The sequence below is a fragment of the Canis lupus genome, chromosome 13, assembly GCF_003254725.2.
Source record: "Canis lupus dingo isolate Sandy chromosome 13, ASM325472v2, whole genome shotgun sequence".
Taxonomy (NCBI): Eukaryota; Metazoa; Chordata; class Mammalia; order Carnivora; family Canidae; genus Canis; species Canis lupus.
In genome coordinates, this window is record NC_064255.1 from 63,051,849 (window position 1) to 63,077,882 (window position 26,034).

The 26,034-nt window shown below is 38.7% G+C and overlaps 1 protein-coding gene and 1 long non-coding RNA gene across 3 annotated transcripts in view; one reads left to right on the forward strand and one right to left on the reverse strand.

Annotated features, from left to right (window-relative positions):
- LOC112652150 (growth-regulated protein homolog gamma-like) overlaps nucleotides 1-26,034 on the forward strand; it is a 99,175-nt gene that overhangs the window by 16,199 nt on the left and 56,942 nt on the right. The gene's annotated exons all lie outside the window — the stretch shown is intronic.
- Nucleotides 7,671-26,034, reverse strand: part of LOC118355741 (uncharacterized) — a 112,472-nt gene continuing 94,108 nt past the window's right edge. Inside the window, exons 2-3 of one of the 2 annotated variants that reach the window (XR_007401752.1) lie at nucleotides 9,839-9,918; nucleotides 7,671-8,108 (exon numbers count right to left, since the gene is read on the reverse strand). This is a non-coding gene — a long non-coding RNA (uncharacterized LOC118355741). Of the gene's footprint in view, nucleotides 8,115-9,838; nucleotides 9,919-26,034 lie in introns of both variants that reach the window. The other variant, XR_007401751.1, reaches the window with a different exon arrangement.

Genomic DNA, 26,034 nt, shown 5'->3' on the forward strand with positions numbered 1-26,034 from the left:
TATTGCTACATTATCATCATTATCACTTTCACTATGATCTGGTCCTCATGTAAGGAACTTCAAAGAGGTAGAGACTTGTGGTTCTGTGAAGGACACTTGAAAACTATAGAAGTAATTTAAACTACAGACTTAATTTAAATAAGCAATTTGTGTTCGCCCTCCCTCCCCCAGTAAGTGAGACTTTAGCAAGGTCCAAAAGCCAGCACAATTAGCACAGGTATGATGATAAAGAATGTATAGTAAGTGGTTGATAATTGGCAGCCAGGAAGCTGTTACCTTTGTGTAGATTTTCCAGAGTCTAACACCTGTGTAGCACAAGTCCAATAAATGTTTGCTGACTTGTTGATAACCCAAAAAGTCTAAGAAAAAAATTATTCTTTAATTGATTTTTAAGATTTCATTATGTACACTGGTATGACTGAAAACCATATTCCAATAATATGATTAATGTAGTTTGAGAAATAAATCCATATCCATTTTAAGCATAAAATTTCATGTTATTGAACTTTTAATCAATAAATTCAAAGCATTATTGATTTACATATAGTTATCATTTACCCAAAATGCTTTTTTTTTTTTTCAGAGTCACACTGAAAGATGAGAAATTAATTTGTTTGGATCCTGAGGCTGAATGGGTGATGATTATTATTAAAAAGATTACCAACAGGTATAATCAATGCCAAGGATTCTCATATTCATACTTTCTCTTTTCTTTTAATTAAAGATATTTATGAGTATATACAGACTCTGCTATAGGTCAGAATAAAATTACAGTAAGATTAATGAGTCTATACCAGAAAATCAAAAGTGTGGTCCCAAGACTGGCAGAATTACCGTCACCCAGTAACTCATTAGAAATCCAAATTATTAGGCCTCAGCTCAGACTTACAGGATCAGAAACTGGGGTGCAGCCCAACAGTCTGTATTTCAACAAGCCCTCCAGATGATTCTGATGCATGACCAAGTTTGAGAACCATTGATCCATACCTTCTATTTAACACACTATCCTAGTTGACCTGTGTTATAAATATCCCCAATTAATATAAAAATGATCGAAAATTACTAGAACTGTCTCGTTCAGATCAGCAAGGCAGGCAATAGACATATATGGTGAAAAAAAATTTAAGAAAAAAAAATTCCCCTTTGAAAAAAATTTATCTCCAACATTTTTAGAAACTAGACTCCAAATAGAATTTGCAAATTGGTGAATGGAAAAGATACACTAAGGACAGGCAGGTGACAATGGGAGTGTGTTTGGATTGACTTCTGGGGAAAGAAATCAAGCTAGGAGTTTTAAGCCATAGCAGTATGTAAGAAGAGAGAGGTGACCAGTCCTAATGGAAAACCTAAATTTTGTGGATTTTTTAGTTAAAAAATAAACAGGAAAATAAATTAAGGGTATGTGGACTTATGATTCGCCCAGAGGATCACCTTGACAGTTACATGTCAATGTGGTGGGAAGAGTTTGAATTTGTGAATCATATAGCTATGGTTTAATGTTCCAGATCCACAGCTATAAGTTACATCATTTTGGTTAATTCACTTAACCTTGGGATTTGTATGATTTCATTTGTCCTTACTTGGCTTTATCTTGGGGGAAGTAGAGGTTACACATGTAAAGTGATTATGGCTGTTATTAGTTTTCAGCTTACCAAATATGTAAGCTTTTTTCTTTATTCTTCAGAGTTTTTGCTTTTTTTCTTAAAGGCACCACACATGGGAAATCCTGTGTATTTGTATAGTTAACTTGTAGCTCTGCTTATATTGTAGTGCTCCTAACTGATGGTCACACAAGGAACGTCACATCCTATATGGGTATGGAGAGCCACTGGTACCTGTGAGCTTGAACATCCTCCAGAGTTTTCTTTGAAAGTAGCACCAACTTATGCTAATTTATGACTAAAATGAACTGCCTTCTTTACTCATTCTGACAACTTAAACATTGTTTTCAGGCAGGAGATTGGCTACTTGTGTGGAAATAATGGAAGAAGAGGTAATGAAATTTCTATTATGTTGGAAGAATAATCTCCCAAACTCATATAGTAGGTGAGAGGTTTCCCTGTTAGGCTCAGTATACTTTAATGGAGTCTACCTCTTCCTTGGTGTACTTTCCACTTAACTTTTTAGTGGATCTGGCTTTTGACAGACTTTTCACTCAACTCCATCTTTTGAGATTATTCTTAACAGTATATTTCTTGATTAGCTTATCAACATTCTGACCTCTTGATTGCTTGGACTTCTGAGTTCCAAAGGCTTTAACTTGCTCCCTATTTTAGTCACCTACAACTTTGGATGTCAGTATAAAGTTGGGTTTATCTATAGTCTTCAAATCTGAAATACCTCTTTTAGAGAAATTTTTTATTCATTATAAAACCTATGCATTTAGTAAGAAGAAAATGGGGTTTATACACTTATATAGAATTGTCTTAATTTCTAAGAATTTACTCTTAAATAGAGCAAACCTAATAGACAGCATCAGCCAAGTAAAGTAATCCAACCCAGGAAACTGTAAAGTCATTGAGTTGGAAGAGGAAGGGAAGGAAACTTAGGACCATCTAGACCCAAGGAAAATCACAAGGATGATGCCTCAGAAAGATGAAATGGAAAACACAGAGCTAAAGTTGTGTTCTAGTCATTTAACTTCTTCTAGGTAGAATTTCTGCATATGCAACACCATATTGAGTGAATAAACATATTTCTTTTTTATTACTTCTGAAGGAAAAAATGTGTTAACAGATGAATGATGTTCTCATGGAGCCAATGAATAGGAGTGCTGTTTCAGAAAATGTCTTAGTCAGTTGGGGCTGCTAACAGATTACCAAATTACCAAATTGCTAACAAATTAGGCCAAGTTGTTGGCTTAAACAACAAGCATTTATTACTCACAGGTCTAGAAGCCAGGAGTCCAAGGTCAGGGTGCCAGCATGGTCAAGTTCCTGAGAAGGTCCTAGTTTATAGATGGCCATTTCCTTGCTGTGTCTTCACATGATGGAAAAAGAGAACTAGCTCTCTGGTCTGTTCTTTCTTTCTTTCTTTCTTTCTTTCTTTCTTTCTTTTCTTTCTTTCTTTCTTTCTTTCTTTCTTTCTTTCTTTCTTTCTTTCTTTCTTTCTTTTCTTTCTTTCAATATAAGAGTACTAATATCATCATAAGGATTCTACTCTCATGACCCGGTTACTTTCCAAAGGCCCCCACCTCCAAATACCATCATGTGGGGATTAGAGTTTCAACATATGAACTTTGAAGGGACATAAACATGCAATCTGTAGCAGAAAGGGATTCAGTCCTTGGACATTGGAGCCCTGAGGACTTTCTCTTGTCATCTGCTGTGTCTTTGTCTCTCTCTGCTGACCTGGGATTTTTCTCTTCTCTCTGATTTTTGAGTCTTGATGACTGGTCATCTGCAAAAAGTAACATACTTTCCCTCATATTCAATTTCCAGTTCCTGAGTGAGAAGACCTTATTGGCTATATGGATTCAGGTGTCCACAAAGGTCCAATAAACTGTGGCCAAGGGATAATAGTTAAATAGTGCAAGCAAGGCCATCTGGAACTTACACTGTTAGAATGCAGAAACAGCTAAGTGAGAGTTTCTTATGAACTGAATCTTTCAAAGGATCACTACATGTGTGTCTTCACATGTGACAGGGGAAAACAAAGATGAAAGAGAAAATGTATTTCCTCAGGAGAAACTATTGTACTTTCAAGAGGTGATATGCATGTATTGAAAGAGCCCTGGGCAAAAGGTCCAGAGGTCTAGGCTCTGCAATTCTGTCTTAACTTCTCTGTACTCTTTTGTAAATGTGAAAATATGGCAAACAAAATAAAGTATCTTCATTCCTCACAGGATTGTCAACAGGAGATAATAAAATAAAATTGCTTTGAAAGTAAGCATGAAAAATCATAAAGTATTATCCTTATTATTAGTAAAATGTTAAAATCAATTCCCAATCAGTACGTAAGACGGCCAGTTTTATGGTGGCTATTTACATCGTCTTATCCACAATTCTAACAATTCCAACTGTCTCTAAGCTGTCTGAAGCAGGTGGTAAATTTTGCTGCTGTGGATCATGGCAAAAATAATAATCATGTTATTAAGCTATACACTAACAATTAGCTCTAGGTTTGGGCTTGATGCAAAAACGATCTCAGGACCACAAGTACAAGACTGAATATTTTAGAATATAAAATTCCAAATTTCAAGGGAAAGGGATCAAGCTGGCACAGTTTGTGTCATGCACCCACTCATGGTCTAGCACCCTAGGAAGGGAGGGTAGAGACACATCACAGAGACATGGCCAGCAGCAACCCCAGGATAAGGCAGGGCATTTCCAGAGTAGCTGGTAGACAGCTCAGTGGGGTGAGTCAATAGATTAGGTTTGGCTAGAGAGAGCATCATTTTAGATGAATCTAAGATGCACCAAAGAGATAAAAATACAGACTATATAAAAAGAAGGCTGAGATGTCCAGAGTAGTATTGAAAATATCTAACTTATTTCTGAAAGGAATACCAGACAATGTGGGGAGGGACAAGGAATGAAGAGTAATATTTGAAAGGATAATGACAAAGAATTTTGTAGACAGATGAAATCCTCATATTCAGAAGCCCAACAGATTCGAAGCATGATAGAAAAATAAAATCCACACCCAACTACATTGAAATGAACCTGAAAGATTCCAAATACAAAGAAAATGCCTTAGAATGAATAAGCATGACCTATACCATGTGGCAAATGATTCTAGAAGGAGGGCTCAAGGAAAAGTCACACCTACAGTAGGTCTCTAGAATACATACATGGTTTTTCTAAAATGGAAACATTGTGGCTGAATTAGTTGCAAAAGAGCATCAAATTGCTGAGGCTTTTTATGCACATTTGTAAAGAAGACTCAAGGCCATCAGATTCTGCTGGTGTTAATCATGTCTAAATGTGAGACAGCTTCTAAAGGGTATAGTAAACTACCAAGAAGAAACCATGGTTAGGGAGTCATTTATTTATTTAACTAACTTTACTAGAAATTTTTTGCTTCCTTATGTTTGTGGTTTGTATACTTTAATTACTTACCTGCCCTCCTGCCCCATTCTTCTAAATGTGTTAATGTGGAGAAGTGGTAAAAATTAATAGTTAAAAACAGGATTTGAGGCAGACAGATCCTATTTGTTCTAGCATTTACAAAGAACATGATTTCAGGCAAATAACAGCTCTGAATTTCAGTTTCTTCTTCTATAAAATGTTAATACTCATATTTACTTTAGAAAGTGAATGAAAAAACTAAAGAAGTGAATCGGCATTCATCTCTTTATGCTCTAGGAGCCACATCAAATTACCCATAGTCTTTGCGAACGTATTATCCATTTCTTGGCCTAAAGCTTATACTCATGCTGTTCCCTCTACCTAAATCCCCTTACCCTGCCTCCTTCCCCTGCACCTGACCTGACATATAAAGGAACTAAGATCTGAGGAATGGTCTTAGTTTGTGTATCACCTCCTCCAGGAGGCCTTCCCATAACCTCTCAAGTCTGGGTTATTGGCTCCTCGTCTATATAAGCTGTCAGAATTACATTTGCTTCATATTTTGTCTCATTTCACAGGGTGTAGTGTGTGTGTAGGGGGGGGGAGGTTTAAATCAACACAAATAACTGACTTGCCAAAGATTATAAAACCAGAGAGTGGCAGAGCCACAGCATGAAGCCAGGAATCCTGATGTTTATCCTCCATTACTCTATTATCTCCATTACTCCCACTTGTAGTTACCCAGCTCCACCCTGGTTACACCCAGACTGTGGGACACTGAGACATAAAACCTCCAGAAAGAGACCCTCTGTGTGTTTCTAGGTGAGGAGCATCTCTTCCCCATGACACGGTAAGTCATCAGGCCATCTAAGACATCCTGACTGCTGCTACCTTCAGTAATGCCAGCCTTGCCCCACTGGATCATCAAATGCTATAATCTTGGTCTGGACTGATAGCTGTTTCTGCATTTTCTTCTGGGTGCCAACAAAAATATATCATTCTGATGTAGCCAAACCTCCCTCCAGAACTTGCCATTGACACCGAGATTTTTCTCTACTCTTGGGATTCAATTATTGCCATTGCTGAAAACAATTGTCCCCCCACCTTGCACCTCCCCTCCTACCTTGAAACACACATTTATTTACCCATGACTGGCCCTACCCCATGGAACAGGGAGCTCAGGGTGAAGGAGGGGCAAACTCACTGTTCCTCTATTTTTCTACTTTATTAACACTACAGTTCATCCAGTTGCCTAAGCCAAGGATTTAGGAGTCATCATAGACTAACTTTCCTCTTCTGCCCCACATCCAGCCAGGCTCTAGGCCCTGCCACTTCTCCACCTTCTTTACCCTTCTCCATTCAGTCCTCCTTTCTCTTCCTTCTGCCATTGTCCTAGTTCTGGTAGTCTCAAACTTTTAGCAGTTTCCCTGAAAATGGCCTCCTGACCAGTAGTATCCATGACTCTGGTCTGTTTCTATTCCTGTCAGTCGGATTCACTACAGAGTGACTGTTCCAAAACATGAATATCAGTGGGTGAGAAGAATCCTTCATCTATGAGGCAAGCCAATCATTAAGAACAACCATTAATCAGATCCTCTCTGGAAATTATCCATTATTCTTCAGATTTGCCTCAAAACTCACTGGGTGGATCCAATTTTGATTCATTTTTCTTGGAGTCATTCAAGTTTTGATTCCCCCCCAGCACCATCTGTCAAAAAGGGACCCATATTTCTATTGTCATTTCATTTTGTTTAATTTGCTCTTTCTTACCTATGGGCCAAAGCTTACATCAGCAAATAGGTACATGTGTTATATTTATTGAAAAAACATATGTATGGTAAAAATTTAAACAGTGTAAGGGTTATGCCATTTTTTTAAAGTAAAAGATAAGTTTCCTTCCACCTCAAATGCTGAGTTGTCTGGTTTCCATCTCTCGGAGTAAGGATTTTTACCAGTTTTGGTGGACTTATATTCTCAGAAATGTTCTCTACATATACCAGCATATCGATGACATAAATGAGAGTCTCATTTCAGTACATTTATTTACTCATCTATTTACTTGTTCAGGATGGGGAATTGGGACAGAATATGTTATTGCTGGTATGTACCATTGTTCAGTTTCCCGGTCTATTCTGATAGACATTTAGGTCTTTCTGGACTTGGTTTCATGTGAGAAATAATGCTTTAGTGAACATTTATGTATTTTCATTTTATGTCTATACAAGTTATGCAACCATACCTGTAGTACAAATATATAGAACAGGAATAACTGAATCAAAGGGTATGTGCGTTTTACATTTTGATGAACATTGCCAGAACAGTTCCAAAGAATTTGCACTAATTTAAACTCCGTCTATTAGACTATGAAAATGAAATGCACTGGTGATAGTCTTTGTCAAACACTTTGGTCTTTGCTAGACTGATAGGTGAAAACTATTATCTTATTGTTTGAGTCTGTATTTCTCTAATTGAATGATGGTGGGCTTCTTTTCCTTTCTCTCCTTTTTTTTTTTTTTTTTTTTTTTGCAGCCATTTATACTTTACTTTCTGGAAAATTTTTTTCATTATTGGTTTTATCATTTATTTGTAAGCTACCTGTAAACATTTTTTTAAAAAACCATTTTTATGCAAAATAAATTGCAAAATATTTATTCTGTATTTTCCATTTGTATTTTTATTTTATTTTGTTTTATTTATTTTGAATAAAACAACAGAGAGAAACAATTATTTCAGTGTAGTTAATTCATTAAATTTGTTCGTAATGGTACCTAGAGTTTGTGTTTTGCTTCCATGGCACTTCTCCATCCCAAAACTTGGTTTGTTCAAATTGAGAGGTTTGAACCAATCACTCCCCAAATAGATATTCTCTAAATTAGGATTGCTGGAAAACAGGCTTCTTAGTGAGTGGATCACATACATCATCCCGAAGAATGATGAACTTACATTTAAGAGGTCTTTTCAGGGCAGCCCAGGTGGCTCAGCAGTTTAGTGCCACCTTCAACCCAAGGCATGATCCTGGAGACCCGGGATCCAGTCCCACATCAGGTTTCCTGCATGGAGCCGGCTCTTCTCTTTGCCTGTGTCTCTGCGTCTCTCACTCTGTGTCTCTCATGAATAAATAAATAAAATCTTTTAAATAAATAAATAAATAAATAATCTTTTCAATCTGGAATGTTTACAAGTAGTTCATGTCTTAAAATGAATCGATATATCCTAGCAATGTCATCTTCAGGGAAGAACAAGGGTAATTTTAAGCTTTAAACATAGATATATGTGTGTTTGTGCTTTGTTGATATATACACATAGAAGTATATGTGTAAATATTCAGTAAAAAATACATATATAGTATTTTTATATTGAATATGTGTACATAAACATTTTGTATTTTATACAAAAATACTACATACATTCTTGCATACAAAATATACTAATATATATTTGTATATAAAAATTATATTTTTTTCACTGAAAAAGAAATTTAACCATATTACAATATATTTTGTATAATAAATGAGGAAGTAATACCCAAGTCCCCCTATAGTAATATACTGCTATTATTTTAGTACATTCCCTTTCCATCTGCTTTCCCATGTATATATAGTTATAAGTATAATGGCATAAGCCATCTTTAAGGGACACTATAAAGGAGTGCCCTGTTAGATCAAAGAAACACCAGCAGAAAGAAACAAGAGGAATAGTGCCTTAGAAGCAGAAGTTGAGGAGAGGGGTTTATAAGAAGTTGAGTGAGGCCTGCATCCCATCTTTGCCTGCCCACACCCCAAATCAGGGCACAGAAAGATGCAGAGTACTTCATGAAAAATATTTGGAGAACAAACCAACATGCCCATAAAAAGTTTGCAGGTGTAGCCTGGTACAAAATAATGTATAACCAGCCAGTCATCCAAGAAAGAACCACAAATAAATTCAGTAAAAAATAAATAAATAAATAAATAAATAAATAAATAAATAAATAAATAAATATAAATTGTCATCTTCCTCTGTGTTCCTCTACCCTTGTTCTGATGCTAGAAAATGCAGAAGCAGAGCAATGATGAGTAGGGAAGGAGAAAAATAATTTCAAAGTGGAGAAAGAGAAAAGAACAGACCCTGGTGATTTCATCCAGTCTTATGACTAAATGTCATCTATGTGCCAATGACTCTCAGACTTAAAACTCCACCCTTGAACCCTCTCCTGAACTCCAGACTTGTGTATCTAACTTCCCACTGAACACTCCACTTCAGTATCTAACAGCCATTTCACAGTTAATATATCCAAAATGGAACTCTTGACCATCCCCAAAAATGTGATCTACCTGCAAGTCTACATTATAGTTGACAGCAAATTTACCCCCTCCACTGTCCAGGCCAAAAAACTTGGGGATTTTTCTTGACTTCTTTTTACCCACACATTGGATATTATTTTTGTCAGGAAATCTTATTGAATCTACCTGTAAAGTATATCTAGAATCTGATCACTTCTCACTACTTCAACTACTACCTCCCTGCTTTGAGCTAGCCTCTCTCACCTGGGGAGGCCATCATCTTCAAATTGACTTATGCTTCTATACTTGCCACCCTCACTCCACAGTTTGTTTCAAAACAGCGGCCATAGTAGTGTTTTAAAACATAGATCATATAATGTCATTCATTTATTCAAAACTTTTCTTTCCATCACATCCCATCTCACTCACTCACAGAAAGGTGCTAGTTCTTATAATAGCCAACGAAGCCTTATGTCTGCCCTACCTCACCCCCTGTTTCGGTCTGCTTGAGCTTCTATAACAAACCATAGACCACGTGACTTAAACAACAGACATTTATTTTCTCACCATTCTGGAGGCTGGAGCAGAGTGCCAGCATGGTCAGGTTCTGGTGAGAACTCTCTTCCTGGTTTACAAACACTTTCACACTGTGCCATTACATGGCAGAGAGGGGGAGAGAGAGAGAGAGAGAGAGAGAGAAATGAGCTCTCCGAGGTCTCTTCTTATAAAGACACTAATCCTATTGGATCAGGATCCTACTCTATGTCATCATTTAGCCCTAATTACTTCCATAAATGTCTTTTTTTTTCCAAAGTACATATTGAGGGTTAGAGCTTCAACATTTGAGTATTGGGAGGATATAAACACTCATTTCCTACGAGGTCCCTTGCTCACTCTCTCCATGCACACTGACCTGCTTAATGACCCTAGAACAACTCATACATATGCCTGCCTTAGGGCTTTTGCTCTGGTTTTTCCTCTGCCCGGAATATATTATTTCCAGATATTCCTGTGGATAACTGTCTCATTTCTTCAAGTCTTTGTTCAAATATCAGCTTCTCAATCAAGCCTACCCCAATCAGCTAATTTATAATTGCTAACTACCCTCTTCACTACCCTTAGGTCTCCTTATCCTACTGTCTCTTTTGTTGTTCCATCAAACCTTCTAAGATACTTTATAAGGAGCTAGTCATATACTGGGAACTCGGACAGGCTGGGCAGGGCAATGAAAGCCTGATCAGAATAGCTGCTGTTGCCCCAGGAACAGGGTGTGGGGGCAGGTGGGATTCATAAAAGAGGCCATCCAGGAGCTAAGTCTAAAAAGCCAGTGGGAGCTTGATAAAGTAGGTGTTTAGGAGTGAGTGGTTTATTTGAAAACCAAATAAACCTTAGCCACCCCCCTCCCCAAAAAATAAATGCAATGGTGGAATCTCAGACATTATGATAGAGCAAAGAGGAAGAAATTTGGGGGCAAGTGGAGAATTAAGGGGAAGAAATAAGGGAAAGATTGGTCTTACTATTTGAGCAGATAGGATTCTGGCTTGCTAGAGGATATTTCATGAAGGTTTGTTTCCAGCTTGTTAGTTTAAACAATAGAATATCACCCCATCTGACTTTGCTATTGCTAACTTCTCTCCTTTATGTGGGAATTGTCTTAAGAAATATATTACCAAATATCTATACTTTAACAACTATGAACAGGTTTTTAATCTTGCTGATGGATAAATGAAGTGGTACACTATTTAACCTGACTAGGATCTAGAAAATGACCAGCTTTCTTTACATTTGAGAGGTAAGTATTATTAAAACCATGGTCATCCCAAGGCAACTCAGGTCTGCTGCTCTCTGACTGAATTTCTTCTCTATTCCTTACCTTACACTCAAATTGGGTGATTGTCAATACTCTAGGCAACTATTTATTACTTTTAAGGATTCTGTTTTCATATGTCTATGTGCAATGTCATCATGTTTCTAGGAAAAATACCTCTTCCATCTGTTAAGTAGCTATCGCAAGGTGCTCTAATCAAGACCAAGCTGGATTTTAAAGTCTGTGCGGCTATTTGTATAGCTGGTAAACTGACAATTTTCACCTTGGATTAACTGATTATGGGTATCTTTTTTGGGTAGCAGAAGGGGATGGCCTAGAGAAAGTGACAGGGAGGGAACACAGAAAATAAAGCCAGCAGAGAAAAACTTATGTCCTTTTCCCTTATTTGAGAAGTTGTTTGAGACCCCAGAAGAGAAAGGTGATAGGGTTAGAAAACACAGCCTGAAACACAGGAAGACTCAGTAAAAATAGCATATAATGCATTTATCTATTAAGTTAAAAAATTATATTTATCTATATTGACATGATTCACTTGGAGAATGACAATTTTGTTGTGTGGTAAATGTTGTAACAAATTAGAGGAAATGACACCTAATGACACCTACAGCCTGAAAATGAAAGGTTGGAGACCATTTACCATTCAAATGGTCCTCAAAAGAAAACTGGGGTAGCAATCATCATATCAGATAAATTAAAGTTTATCCCAAAGACTGTAGTAAGAGATGAAGAGGGACACTATATCATACTTAAAGGGTCTATCCAACAAGAAGACCTAACAATCATGAATATTTATTCCCTAATGTGGGAGCTGCCAACTATATCAGTCAATTAATAACCAAAGTAAAGACATACTTAGATAACAATACACTAATAGTAGGAGACTTCAACACAGCACTTTCTGCAAATGACAGATCTTCTAAGCACAACATCACCAAAGAAACAAGAGCTTTAAATGATACACTGGACCAGATGGATTTCACAGATATCTACAGAACTTTCCATTCGAACTCAACTGAATACACATTCTTCTCAAGTGCAAATGGAACTTTCTCCAGAATAGGCCACATACTGGGTCACAAATCAGGTCTCAACTGATACCAAAAGATTGGGGTTGTCCCCTGCACATTTCCAGACCACAATGCTTTGAAACTTGAACTCAATCACAAGAAGAAATTTGGAAGAAACTCAAACATGTGGAGGTTAAAGAGCATCCTGCTAAAAGATGAAAGGGTCAACCAGGAAATTAGAGAAGAATTAAAAAGATTCATGGAAGCTAATGAAAATGAAGACACAACTGTTCAAAATCTTTGGGATACAGCAAAAGCAGTCCTAAGAGAGAAATACATCACAATAAAAGCATCCCTCAAAAAAATGGAGAAAACTCAAATACACAAGCTAACATTGCACCTAAAGGAACAGGAGAAAGAACAGCAAATAAAACCTACACCAAGCAGAAGAAGAGAGTTAATAAAGATTCGAGCAGAACTCAATGAAATAGAGACCAGAAGAACTGTATAACAGATTAACAAAACCAGGAGTTGGTTCTTGGAAAGAATTAATAAGATAGTTAAACCATTAGCCAGCCTTATTAAAAAGAAAAGAGAAAAGACTCAAATTAATAAAATCATGAATGAAAAAGGAGAGATCACCACCAATACCAAGGAAATACAAATGATTTTAGTAACATATAATGAGCAGCTATACGCCAATAAATTAGGCAATCTAGAAGAAATGGATGCATTTCTGGAAAACCACAAACTACCAAAACTGGAAGGGAAGAAATAGAAAACATGAACAGACCAAAAAACAGGGAGGAAATTGAAGCAATCATCAAACACCTCCCAAGACACAAGAGTCCAGGGCCAGATGGCTTCCCAACGGAATTCTATCAAACGTTCAAAGAAGAAACAGTACCTATTCTACTAAAGCTTTTCTGAAGGATAGAATGGGACAGAATACTTCCAAACTCATTTTATGAGGTCTGCATCACCTTAATTCCAAAACCAGAGAGACCCCAGCAAGAAGGAGAATTATAGACCAATATCCCTGATGAACACAGATGCAAAAATTCTCAACAAGATACTAGCCAATAGGATCCAACAGTACATTAAGATTATTCACCATGACCAAGTGGAATTTTTCCCCAGGATGCAAGTTGGGTTCAACATTCATAAAATAATCAACTTGATAGATCATATCAACCAGAGAAAAAACAAGAACCATATGATCCTCTCAATAGATGCAGAGAAAGCATTTGACAAAATACAGCATCTATTCCTGATCAAAACTCTTCAGAGTATAGGGATAGAGGGAACATTCCTCGATATCTTAAAAGCCATCTATGAAAAGCCCACAGCAAATATCATTCTCAATGGGAAGCGCTGGGAGCCTTTCCCCTAAGATCAGGAACAAGACAGGGATGTCCACTCTCACCACTGCTATTCAACATAGTACTGGAAGTCCCTAGCCTCAGCAATCAGACAACAAAAAGACATTAAAGGCATTCAAATTGGCAAAGAAGAAGTCAAACTCTCCCTCTTTGTAGATTACATAATACTATACATAGAACACCCAAAGTACTCCACCCCAAGATTGCTAGAACTCATACAGCAATTCGGCAGTGTGGCAGGATACAAACTCAATGCCCAGAAATCAGTGGCATTTCTATACACCAACAATGAGACTGAAGAAAGAGAAATTAAGGAGTCAATCCCATTTACAATTGCACCCAAAAGCATAAGATACCTAGGAATATACCTAACCAAAGATGTAAAGGATCTATACCCTAAAAACTACAGAACACTTCTGAAAGAAATTGAGGAAGACACAAAGAGATGGAAAAATATTCCATGCTCATGGATTGGAAGAATTAATATTGTGAAAATGTCAATGCTACCCAGGGCAATTTACACATTTAATGCAATCGCTTTCAAAATACCATGGACTTCCTTCAGAGAGTTGGAACAAATCATCTTAAGATTTGTGTGGAATCAGAAAGGACCCCGAATAGCCAGGGGAATATTAAAAAAGAAAACCATAGCTGGGGGCATCACAATGCCAGATTTCAGGTTGTACTACAAAGCTGTGGTCATCAAGACAGTGTGGTACTGGTACAAAAACAGACACATAGATCAATGGAACAGAACAGAGAACCCAGAAATGGGTCCTCAACTCTATGGTCAACTAATATTCGACAAAGCACGAAAGACTATCCACTGGAAAAAGGACAGTCTCTTCAATAAATGGTGCTGGGACAATTGGACAGCCACATGCAGAAGAATGAAACTAGATCACTCTCTTTCACCAGATACAAAGATAAACTCAAAATGGATGAAAGATCTAAATGTGAGACAAGAGTCCATCAAAATCCTAGAGGAGAACACAGGCAACACCCTTTTTGAACTTGGCCACAGCAACTTCTTGCAAGATACATCCGTGAAGGCAAGAGAACCAAAGCAAAAATGAATTATTGGGACTTCATCAAAATAAAAAGCTTCTGCACAGCAAAGATAACAGTCAACAAAACTAAAAGACAACCTACAGAATGGGAGAAGATATTTGCAAATGACGTATCAGATAAAGGGCTAGTTTCCAAGATCTGTAAAGAACTTCTTAAACTCAACACCAAAGAAACAAACAATCCAATCATGAAATGGGCAAAAGACATGAAGAGAAATCTCACAGAGGAAGACATAGACATGGCCAACAGGCACATGAGAAAATGCTCTGCATCACTTGCCATCAGGGAAATACAAATAAAAACCACAATGAGATCCCACCTCACACCAGTGAGAATGGGGAAAATTAACAAAGCAAGAAACCATAAATGTTGGAGAGGATGTGGAGAAAGGGGAACCCTCTTGCACTGTTGGTAGGAATGTGAACTGGTGCAGCCACTCTGGAAAATTGTGTGGAGGTTCCTCAAAGAGTTAAAAATAGACCTGCCCTACGACCCAGCAATTGCACTGTTGGGGATTTACCCCAAAGATTCAGATGCTGTGAAATGCTGAGACATCTGCACCCTGATGTTTCTAGCACCAATGTCCACAACAGCCAAACTGTGGAAGGAGCCTCGGTGTCCATCGAAAGATTATGGATAAAGAAGCTGTGGTCTATGTATACAATGGAATATTCCTCAGCCATTAGAAACGACAAATACCCACCATTTGCTTCAACGTGGATGGAACTGGAGGGTATTATGCTGAGTGAAGTAAGTCAATCGGAGAAGAAAAACATTATATGGTCTCATTTATTTGGGGAATATAAAAAATAGTGAAAGGGATTATAGGGGAAAGGAGAGAAAATGAGTAGGAAATATCAGAGAGGGAGACAGAACATGAGAGACTCCTAACTCTGGGAAAGGAACAAAGGATAGGGGAAGGGGAGGTGGGCAGGGGGATGGGGTGACTGGGTGACAGGCAGTGGAGGGGGCACCTCGTGGGATGAGGACTGGGTGTTATACTATGTGTTGGCAAATCAAACTCCAATAAAATAATATACAAAAAAATATGTGGTAACAGCTACAAGTGTCAATTTATAGTGTCATTAACACACACACACACACACACACACACACCCTTACACAATGTTAGTAACGCCAGTGTCTGCATGGATATGGTCATATCCTTACCGGCAGTAAGCAAAGTATATTGAGCTTGGTAATGGTGCGTGCCCATGTACTATTCATTGCATTTTCCCAAGTTGATTTGTGTTCCAAATCTCCATCAACCCAGGACCACCTTAAATCTTAAAGCTTGAAGTTTAATATTACCTGGACTTAGCCATTTAGTGTGAAATATGGTTGAGGGCTGGTTTTCACCTGGGTCTTCAGCCTATCTGGGCAGTGTCCTGGATTACAAACTCAGTGACAGGTGTGTTCCATTAAACTGGCCATTATATTTGGGTCACCAAAATCAAAGTTCAGATTTGGGAGAATGAGCAAACCTACTTAGGGACAAAGGGGTCTTTTATACACCACTTATTTTTCTGATTTTCTGATTTCCTGATTTTCTTCAAATCTTGATCTAATAATTCGTCATTGTTTTGGCTGTTTCGACTTTTATTTATATCTTTAAAGATTTTTATTTATTCATTCATGAGAGACACAGAGAGGGAAGCAGATACATAGGCAAAGGGAGAAGCAGGCTCCCCGTGGGGAACCCCATGTGGGACTAGATCCTGGGACCCCAGGTCACACCCTGAGCCGAAGGCAGATGCTCAACGACTGAGCCACCCAGGCGTTCCTTGGCTGTTCAACTTTTACAAGAGTTTTTAAAAATATTTTATCTCTCCTTTTTACGTTTTCTGTCAGAATGGGACTCCAGATAACCTAGACTGCATTATTGGAAACCAGAAGTCTCAATCACATCTGCCTGAGAAAATTTCACTCAAGTTTTTGAAGCTCTGCCATTGCTTCAGTGATGCTACTCTTGCTTTTCTCATACATACATTTCTTCCTTCTTCAAAACCCCGTATCACCTATCTGACCCTCTCTTAATCTCCTTTTAGTCATGAGTGCACCCAGTGTTTCCCTTTTTGTGTCGTGTTAGATTCTCAATGGCGAGTGGCATGTCTTATCCCTTGAAGCAACTAGTTCATGCTCTGCACAAAGGAGACACTTAAGATTTATTTAATAGAAAAAAATTTCAAAGCATTGCTTAAGAAATCAACTATGAAATAACCACTTCAGTTATTTCCCACATTTCTTGATTGCAAAGGGGAATAGTCTTGAGCAATAAGAAAACTTCCCTAGCCTTTTCCCTCACATTCCACTTGAGTTTACATAAAGTGTCAGCCCCAGTTTATTCTTCTATTAACAGGGCCCAGCTGCTGGAACATTTAATCACCATTAGTTCAACTTGTGATAATGAACATGTTTCATCAGTCCACTTCATAAAACTCATTGAGAAACTTTGGTTCACAAAAGAAGGAATTTGACTCCCAGGGAGCATAGTTCTATACAGATGTGGTCAAGCAAGACTGAACGCCAAACCGCATGACAGTATGTGAAATGATGTGGGGAAGGGAGGAAATCATTTGCATAGAACATGAAACACACGTGTTGCCTTAACTGCCTGCACATTTCAGGGGAAAAGTGTTGTGAGCCAAAAAATATCCCGAAGTTTGAAATTACACAACCCAAGAGACCAATTTTAGGCTCATCATGTATTAGCTACTTATTCAGTCTTAGACAATATAGACTGTAAGTCATCATTATTTTACATACTATTTAGAAGGAGAAATATCAGTTAAATAATCTGTGTTCCCCATTAATGGTAAGCATATCATGACTTCAGATATGTTAAAATGTGATCAAATACGATTATTAGAATCACTGAAATAGTATGAATCTTATTATCTTGCCAACTTTATTTCTCCATTTGGTAAACAAATGGTTATAAAAACCATAAACAAATGGTTATAAAAAGACTTTCTCATAAATTTTAGTTTTCTTGTCATCTTTTCTTTATCAGTCTCAATGCTGACCCAGGGGAGTCAAAATCTGCAGCAACAGAATGAGTCATAGTGTGAAGGTAAAGGATCCAGCAGCAAGCCTACCCACGAGGAAGAGATGCTGGAGGGCAGGGGAGGGGTATTGTGCAAGTTGAGCTGCAGGTTGTGTTGTACCGCTCAGAAAGAGATGTTTTCCCTGTAAACTTACTTTTACCCCCTCATGATATATCTACTACGGAAAAGAAGGTGTATTGAAAAGTTAATTAATGTGATGTCTCAGCTTCTGAGAGGAAGATAAAGATTCTTTAGATTGACAGGCATCTATGTGGAACCTGCTTAAGATTCTCTCCCTCCCTCTGTCCCTCCTCCCTCCACTTGCATGCACACCTGCGCACACACATGCACGTGCAGCCTCTCTCTCTAGTGGACCTGCATAACATAACATTTTCCTCTTACCTGTCTCCTGAGAGCCACCTGCACACCTATAGCAAGTGATTGGTTCTGTTCTCTGTCATGTGTGAAAGTAGCTTATCCCAGAGGGGGTGTCTGAGATTTTCCAACCCAGCTTGTGACTAGGTAGATAAATCTGCCTAATTCTGGGGTTCAGTATTAAGGAGTTCATCTACCCATAGATACAAATTTTGATCTTTAATATCAGCTTTTTTAGTAATAAAGGTGATATGTTGTCTTTATTTTTTTTTAAAGATTTTATTTATTTATTCATGAAAGACACAGTGAGAGGCAGAGACACAGGCAGAGGGAGAAGCAGGCTCCCTGCAGGGAGCCCGATGTGGGACTCGATCCCAGGACTCCAGGATCACGCCCTGAGCCGAAGGCAGAGCCTCACCCACTTAGCCACCCAGGTGTCCCTAACTTATTTTTTCTTATCTTAATTAAATCAAGACTCCTAAATCAGGAAATTGTAAGGAGCACTATTTGTAGGTTCCCTAAGAAAACAACTAGCATACCTGAAACCTTGGCTCTGATGAGCAGGCAGGCTTCTGCACCTGAACACAAAAACTGTGATAAAGGTTGTCCCATCAAGGTGCCATCGAGAGATTCAGTTCATCATGTAACCAGCCCTTCCTCGTTCTGTTTGACGCAGTCGTGATTAGAACTCCGGCCTACATTTGAGTGTGCTCGTCCTTATCTGCTAAGGAAGAGGGCCACTCCTTTCTTCTCCCCTTTCTCTGGCTTCTCTTAGCTTCCATCAACAGTGTGTCTAAGGCTTTATCTCCAACCCATGGTGGACTTGGCTGACCTCCCTTTACCACTAGCTAGCAGAGAAGCAACCCAGGCACTGATCCAAACCAACCAAAATGCAGGCAGCTGCAGTCTACTGGAATGACAGTGGCATTGCCTAAGGGCCGAGCCAAAGCACTTATTGACTCCTTGTGAGCCATCAAATTAGGAGAATAAGCAATTTTATCTGTAAAACCACAACCTACTTTGCTTGGCCACATTCTCAGAGACCGGTGAACTAGGAACAAAGGCAGCTGTTCAGGGATACAAAGAAGTGGGATATGAGAAGAATCAGAGCACTGGACTGGAGGAATCTTGCCCAGCTCTGTGCTCAATTTATTTCCTTGGATACACTCTGTATCAAGACAACTAAGTCACATTTTTTTTTTCTGGCTGAAAAAAAATTCAGCCAGAATGCTTAGTTTTGTTTTCTGCACCAAGAGAAAACATTCTCACACAGTCTATAGGCTTCTGTATTACTTATCATTATTTGTCATTACTTTATTTAGTTGTGCCCCGCCTTCCATCCTGAGCTTACCCACTACCCAGCCATTCATGCCGAAAACAGCTCGGAGCGGGCAGAACCTGCCATTACTTGGCCTTAGCTACGTAGCCTGTCTCTTGCCTTATCACGCTCTGGAACTTTTATGACATGGGAGCCCCCAGAAGTGAGAGGCAATTACTCTCTTGTTGCTGCCAGTGGATACTGGAGGATCCCGTGGTAGTGAATCCTCCCTGCTTCCCTCCTCAAGGCAGAGAATTCTGAGGCTCAGCTCTACTGAGTTCTGTCACCGCCTCTGCCCCTGGAACACACTGTGAAGGGCTCATCCCTGAAGATTAGAAGGAGCCTGACAAAGCACGGACTTCCCCAAGAGGGAAGAACAGCATTTGGAGCTAGTGAGTTTAGAATGATGCAGAGAGACAGGGCCAGACGAGTTTGTACTGGCTTTGATCTGACGTCTTTGCAGAGAAAAGTACAAAGTACGTGGTCCTGATGGGAGGATGTTTATATGACTCTTTAGCATGAAAAGATGTTGTCATTATCAACCAGAAGGAGAGAAAGATTGCAGTGAGGAGGCAAAAGCGAGACTCGGTGCGTACTGAATACAAATTTTAGCCCAAAGCAGACTCCTCTTGCAATGATTGTTAAAACACTAGTTTAGAGTTTTTAGAAGGCTCATAATACTTTCGGATTTCATCTGTTAAAACATGCTATATAGACAGTTTGCGGGGGGGGGGGGGGGGGTCCTTGCTCAATAGGTAACTTATCGCACAAAGTTTCTCCTCTTTTCAAATCAGGATCACACTACGCATAACGCCAAGCGCAGTAGCAGATTAAACATTTGGGCGCTTTTTATAAGTGATACATTCCCAAGGCAAAGTTGCTTAAGGAACGAGAGGAGGTCCCGATCAATAACAGAATAATTAGGCCTATTCCTGGTTCTAACTGAGGTTGGGTTACAGGGAAGGAGTCAGACTGTTCTGAATCTACAGAGGTGACTTCTTTCTCTTTAGGTTATAGATGGAGAAGGTCCTCCCCATACTGCTGCCCTCAGCTGTAGCTCTGGCTCACGCACTGAGAGGATCTATAAAGGGATCCAGATTGGGCAGCCCCAGTGGCTCAGCGGTTTAGCACCCAGGGTGTGATCTTGTAGACTCGGGGTCGAGTTCCATGTCGGGCTCCCTGCATGGAGCCTGCTTCTCCCTCTGCCTCCCTCTGCCTCTCTGCCTCTCTCTCTGCGTGTCTCTCATGAATAAATACATAAAATCTTTAAAAAAATATACATATATAAATGGATCCAGATCAACCCAGCAGCCCATCCAAACAGCTTCACTCAAGAAACTTGCTTGGTGGCCTCAAAGGTCACACTTACTCAGAATACACACTCGGCTTACTGAGAAAAATGTTTTGAGGAGTTTGGAGGGTAAACTGGTACCATCTAGAAAGAAGAGAAAGAAATAGAACTTGGTCATTGACGGAGTAAAAAGATTATTTGTGAGTAACTTCTCTTGTCAAGAACTAGCGGAGAATCATCAGAGGACAAAGGGCAACAGCTTCCCTGGGTGATGTGTATCAGCCTGGCTATACCTTTTCCCACTGCAGCAGGATTTCTTCCTTTCCTCTCTCATCTACTTATGTATCTCCAGCATCAAGCACTTACATCAAGAGATATCCTTGCAAGGGGTAACTTGCATCACAGATACTAACAAAATCTATGGAATATTCCTTGAGTTTTTGTAATTAAAATCATCCAAATTCAGAACATTATCAGAATGGACATTTATAAATTCCAAAAAAGATCTAGATTTTATTAAAGGCATCTTTGCCAAGTCTATTATGGTTAACCTATTACAGGGTGCTTTGTCAGCAACTCAATTTTACTCTCAGGAATAGTACACTGACAGAAAAGGTGTTTAACTCAGAAAGCTCAGGATGAGGTGAGGTATAGCATTGTATAGCATTTTCACATTTTTAGAACCAACTAGCAAAGACCTGTGAGTACTTAGTCTAAAACCAAACATCCTGGGCAGCCCGGGTGGCTCAGCGGTTTAGCCCCGTCTTCGGCCCAGGGCCTGATCCTGCAGACCCGGGATCAGGTCCGGCGTCGGGCTCCCTGCATGGAGCCTGCTTCTCCCTCTTCTCCCTGTGTCTGCCATGGGTAAATAAATAAATCTAAAAAATAATAAATAAAACCAAACATCCTAAAATCATTTTAATGGTGCTTAGATCAGATTCAAAACTTTGATATTTTTTTAGAACTTTTCATTTGTGCTATATAATGATCCTTTAAGAAGTCCTTTCTAATATGGCAAGAAGATGGCAAACACAAATTACATCGGGAGAATTCGAAGTATAAATATGAAGCTGCTGTCTGAGGCTGCTCAGCCTGAGCCACTGTGAGTTTCACAGATGTTTAGGAAAATCTACTGAGGTCGAAGCAGAGAAATCACTAAAACCCACTTAATCCAAACAGTGACTGATCTACTCATTGGAGTAGCTGCTAAGCCTCCATTCAAGTTAGAAGTAGTCCTGAGGTTAGAGAGGCTTTATTTTCTCCCCTTCAAAGAAGTCTGGTTTGATCTTTTTTTTTTTTTTTAATTTTACTTTGTCAAACCTTTAAAATAATCAGGACATTGATTTTTGATTGGGCAAAATAAGCACCATAGCATTTGGAAGAAAACGGGAACAAGAGAACTTGACAGTCATAGAGTAGGGTCTAGGTCAGTGGTTTTCAAAATGTGGACTGGGGATCCTTAGGAGACCCTGAGACCATTTCAGAGTGCCTGTCAAGTCAAAGCATTTTTTTAAATATTAAGATTTTATTTGCTTTTCCTCCTAACCCCCTTACAAGAAAACAATGAGTTTCCCAGGGACTATATGATATGTGATGGTGTCATTACTCTGATGGCTAATGGAATGTCAGTTGGTTTAAATTTTCTCAGTTTTAATTACTAATACCGTAAATATCTATGGTTATAATTCATATTTTAAAGAAAGATCTTTGGGGTCCTCAATAATTTTGAAGAGTTTAAAAGTGTCTGGAGGCATGTAAAAAAGAATGAAATCCCGTCATTTGCAACAACATGAATGGACTTCGAGGGCTTTGTGCTTAAGGAAATAAGTCAGAGAAAGATAAATACTGTATAATCTTACCTTTATGTGGGCTTAGAAAACAACAACAACAAAAAAAAAAAAACAGTTACAAACAGCTCATAAGTACAGAAAACAGACTGGTGGTTGCCAGAGGCCAGGGGGTAGGCAGTGGAAGAAATAGTTAAAGGGGATCAAAAGGTAACAACTTCCAATTATAAAATAAAAAGTCCTGAGGATATAACATACAGCATAGTGATTGTAGTTAACAAAACAGTATGCATATTTGAGGCTAAGAGAGCAAAAGTTCTCATCACAAGAAAAAATTTGTAACTGCATGTGATAATGGATGTTAACTAGATTTACTGTGGTGATTATTTTGTGATGTATACAAGTATTGAATCATTATATTGTATACTTGAAACTAATGTGTTTTATGTCAATTATATCTCAATTTAAAAATAAAAGTTAAGAAGTGAAACACTAAAAAAAATGCTTATAGAGACTAAAAGTATCTTGAGACCAAAAATTCCTTGTCTAGAACAATGCTGTTGAATAGAATTTATTACAATGATGAAAATGGCCTATGAATCTTCAGGTCTCATACAGTAGCCACTAAATACTTATGACCGTTGAGCCTCTAAAATGCAGCTAGTGTGGCTGAGAAACTGAGTTTTTAATGTTTATGTAATTTAAATTTCAGTGTAAATAGTTACCATGTTGGGCAGTGCAGACCTAAATCCTCAGCACCCTGACTCCTGATTTAATACTGTTCTCAATCTTCTACACCAGCTGTTTACAGTTAGAGATTTTCCTTGTGCTAACTATTAAATTCTTGGTGTGGTTTGTGCGGTGTGTGAAGGGAGTATTTAACAACAGATATGCAATAAGAAAATATTCATAACTCTAAAATATCAATCAACTCCAGATCAAATCCTAGATTCAAACAAAGAAGAAAATAATCAAAAAATTCTTGTAGTTGCCCCTTTGGGAGTTCAAAAGAATATTTCTTCATGCTTTATCTTGAATTAACTACATGGTTTTGATAATATTTTTAAACTATAAACAGTGTTTAGACTTTGCTCCTGTTGTAGTTATGAAGAGACAAGAACGTAATTACAGTTGCACAGAAAAGTCACCTGGGTGTTCAGGCATGTTCAGACCAAACCAGTCTGCTTTGGTGTGGTCATTATTCACTAGGATCTAAATCTCAATAAATAGAAATCCTAGATTTTTCAATTAGCAGAACTGTCTGAAAATTGTGCACTCAACTCTTGCTAACCATATTCCCAAGAGATACATGAGCACAGAAGAGAATCTCAGCTTGAAAATAAAAGCTTTGAACTAGGGCAGCCCCAGGGGCGCAGCGGTTTAGTGCCACATGCAGCCTGGGGTGTGATCCTGGTAGACCCGGGATTGAGTCCCACATCGGGCATCCTGCATGGAGCCTGCTTCTCCCTCTGCCTATGTCTCTGCCTCTCTCTGTGTTTCTATGAAAAAATAAACAAAATCTTAAAAAAAAAAAAAAAAAAGCTTTGAACTATGTGAACCTGTATGAGTTATTATTGAACTTCTCTAAACCTACCTTTTCCTAGTAAACTGGGATTATATTATCAGTGACTTCTTTATATGTTGTTGAGAGGATTAAATGAGATAATATATAAAACAGTAAAATTCCTGAAAATTATAAATATTAATATTATAATTATATTACATTACTATTTGCTGTATTTACTTAACAAATCTTTATTTATTCATTCATTCAGAGAGAGAGAGAGACAGGCAGGGAGAAGCAGGCTCCATGCAGGGAGACCGACGTGGGACTCAATCCTCGGTTTCCAGGATCAGGCCCTGGGCTGCAGGCTGTGCTAAACCGCCTCGCCACCAGGGCTGCCCTACTCAACAAATCTTTATTGGGAGCCATCTATGTGCCAGACAGTGTGTTAGTGCTGGTGAATAAGCAAATATGGTCCGTGCACTCACAGAGCTTACAATCTAGTAAGAGAGAGAGAGAGAGATCAACAATCACCTAAATAAAAAGAGTTCTAGAAAAAAAAAAAAAGAGTTCTAGGGGCACCTCTAAGGTGGTTCAGTCGGTTAAGCATCTGCCTTCAGCTCAGGTCATGATCTCAGGGTCCTGGGATGAAGCTCCACTTTGGACACCCTGCTCAGCGGGGAGTCTGTTTCTCCCTCTCCTTCTGCCCCTCTCCCTGCTCATGCTCTCTTTGTTTCTGTCTCTCTCAAATAAGTAAATAAAAAAAAAAATTTTTTTTTAAAGAGCTGTGGATGGCACTGAACTTTCTAAGATAAAAGAGCTGGATCAAAAAGACATGTAAGGGAAAACTGTTCAGATTGAGAGATTAGGAAAGTCTCTTTGAGAAAGGCATATTTAAGCTGAGACCTGAAACACCAGTAGGATTTACTACTGATAGAAAGATGTTCTGGGGCATATTGGATGGGGGTAATGGCTAGTACATAGATTCTAAAATTTAATGACTAAACAAAACAAAAGTTTATTTCTCTTTCACTTAACAGTCCAGGCTTAGTAGTCAAGCTCTGCTTGGTAAAGTCATGTAGGGATCCAGGCTGAGAAGGGCAGTTCCATCATCCTCTGCTGTAACTTCTACGGTTGCTTCCAGCCAGCAGGAAGGAAGGGGAGATGGTCATCTTGGAAGAACTTCTTTATTTTTTGTTTATTTATTTTTTTCCATATAATGTTTGTCCTTGGCCGATTGACTTCTTTCACTCAGAAGAACTTCTTTAAACAGATGTCTGGAACGTTAGGCTTGTACAGGAAGTTTGGTTGGCTGTTCTGGTATTAGGATAGGCTATCATGGAACTAGTGGGCCTGCCCTTGGTGTGGTCATCATTCACTAGGACCTGGTTGTCAATTACAGATATCCTACAACTGTCAGGATTTTGCTCACCTGAGTCTTGCAAACCAAATCCACAACAGATACATGAACATAGAAGAGTCTCAACTCAAACGTGTAAGTTTTAATGCACTGAGTTACTGAATCCCTGTAAGCCTATACCTTGCCCATGAAGTGGGATAATGATAATATTAGTGCCTTCTCTGTATGTTGGAGATAATTACTAGGCTCATATCCTGTTGGTGTCAAATAGTTTTGTAATACGGTTACACCTAGAAGAAAGCCCAACTAAGAAATGTAATTTCTTACTCGGTAGTCATATTTTAAGTAAAAGGGAAAAGAAATTGTGGTTTCCCCTATGTTTCTAACACACAGGCAGAGAAAACCAAAACTCTAAAGCATTAACATTGGAAAGAGTTTGGCACGCTAAGGGAACTGGACGGAGGAGGCTAGGATAGCTTAGAAAAAGTGGTATGACATGGGACTAAATGCCAGGATCCCTACCTACAATCAGCTTACAAGCCACTAGGAGAGATAGAGAAGTAAGCAGACCTGATTAATGCTATTATAATTGCAAAACACACCATGTTTTGGTAGAAGAGAATAAGTAGATTAATTTTTCTCTAGACAGTTTGTGGAGAATGGAACATCTTAAATGGCCCTCGGTGACTAAGAATTTGGGCATGAGGTGATAGGTGAGGGCATGGCAAGGAAAATGAACATCTGGACAGAGCGAAGGGCAAGAGCAAAGGAAAGCAACCGGGAAATGTATAAG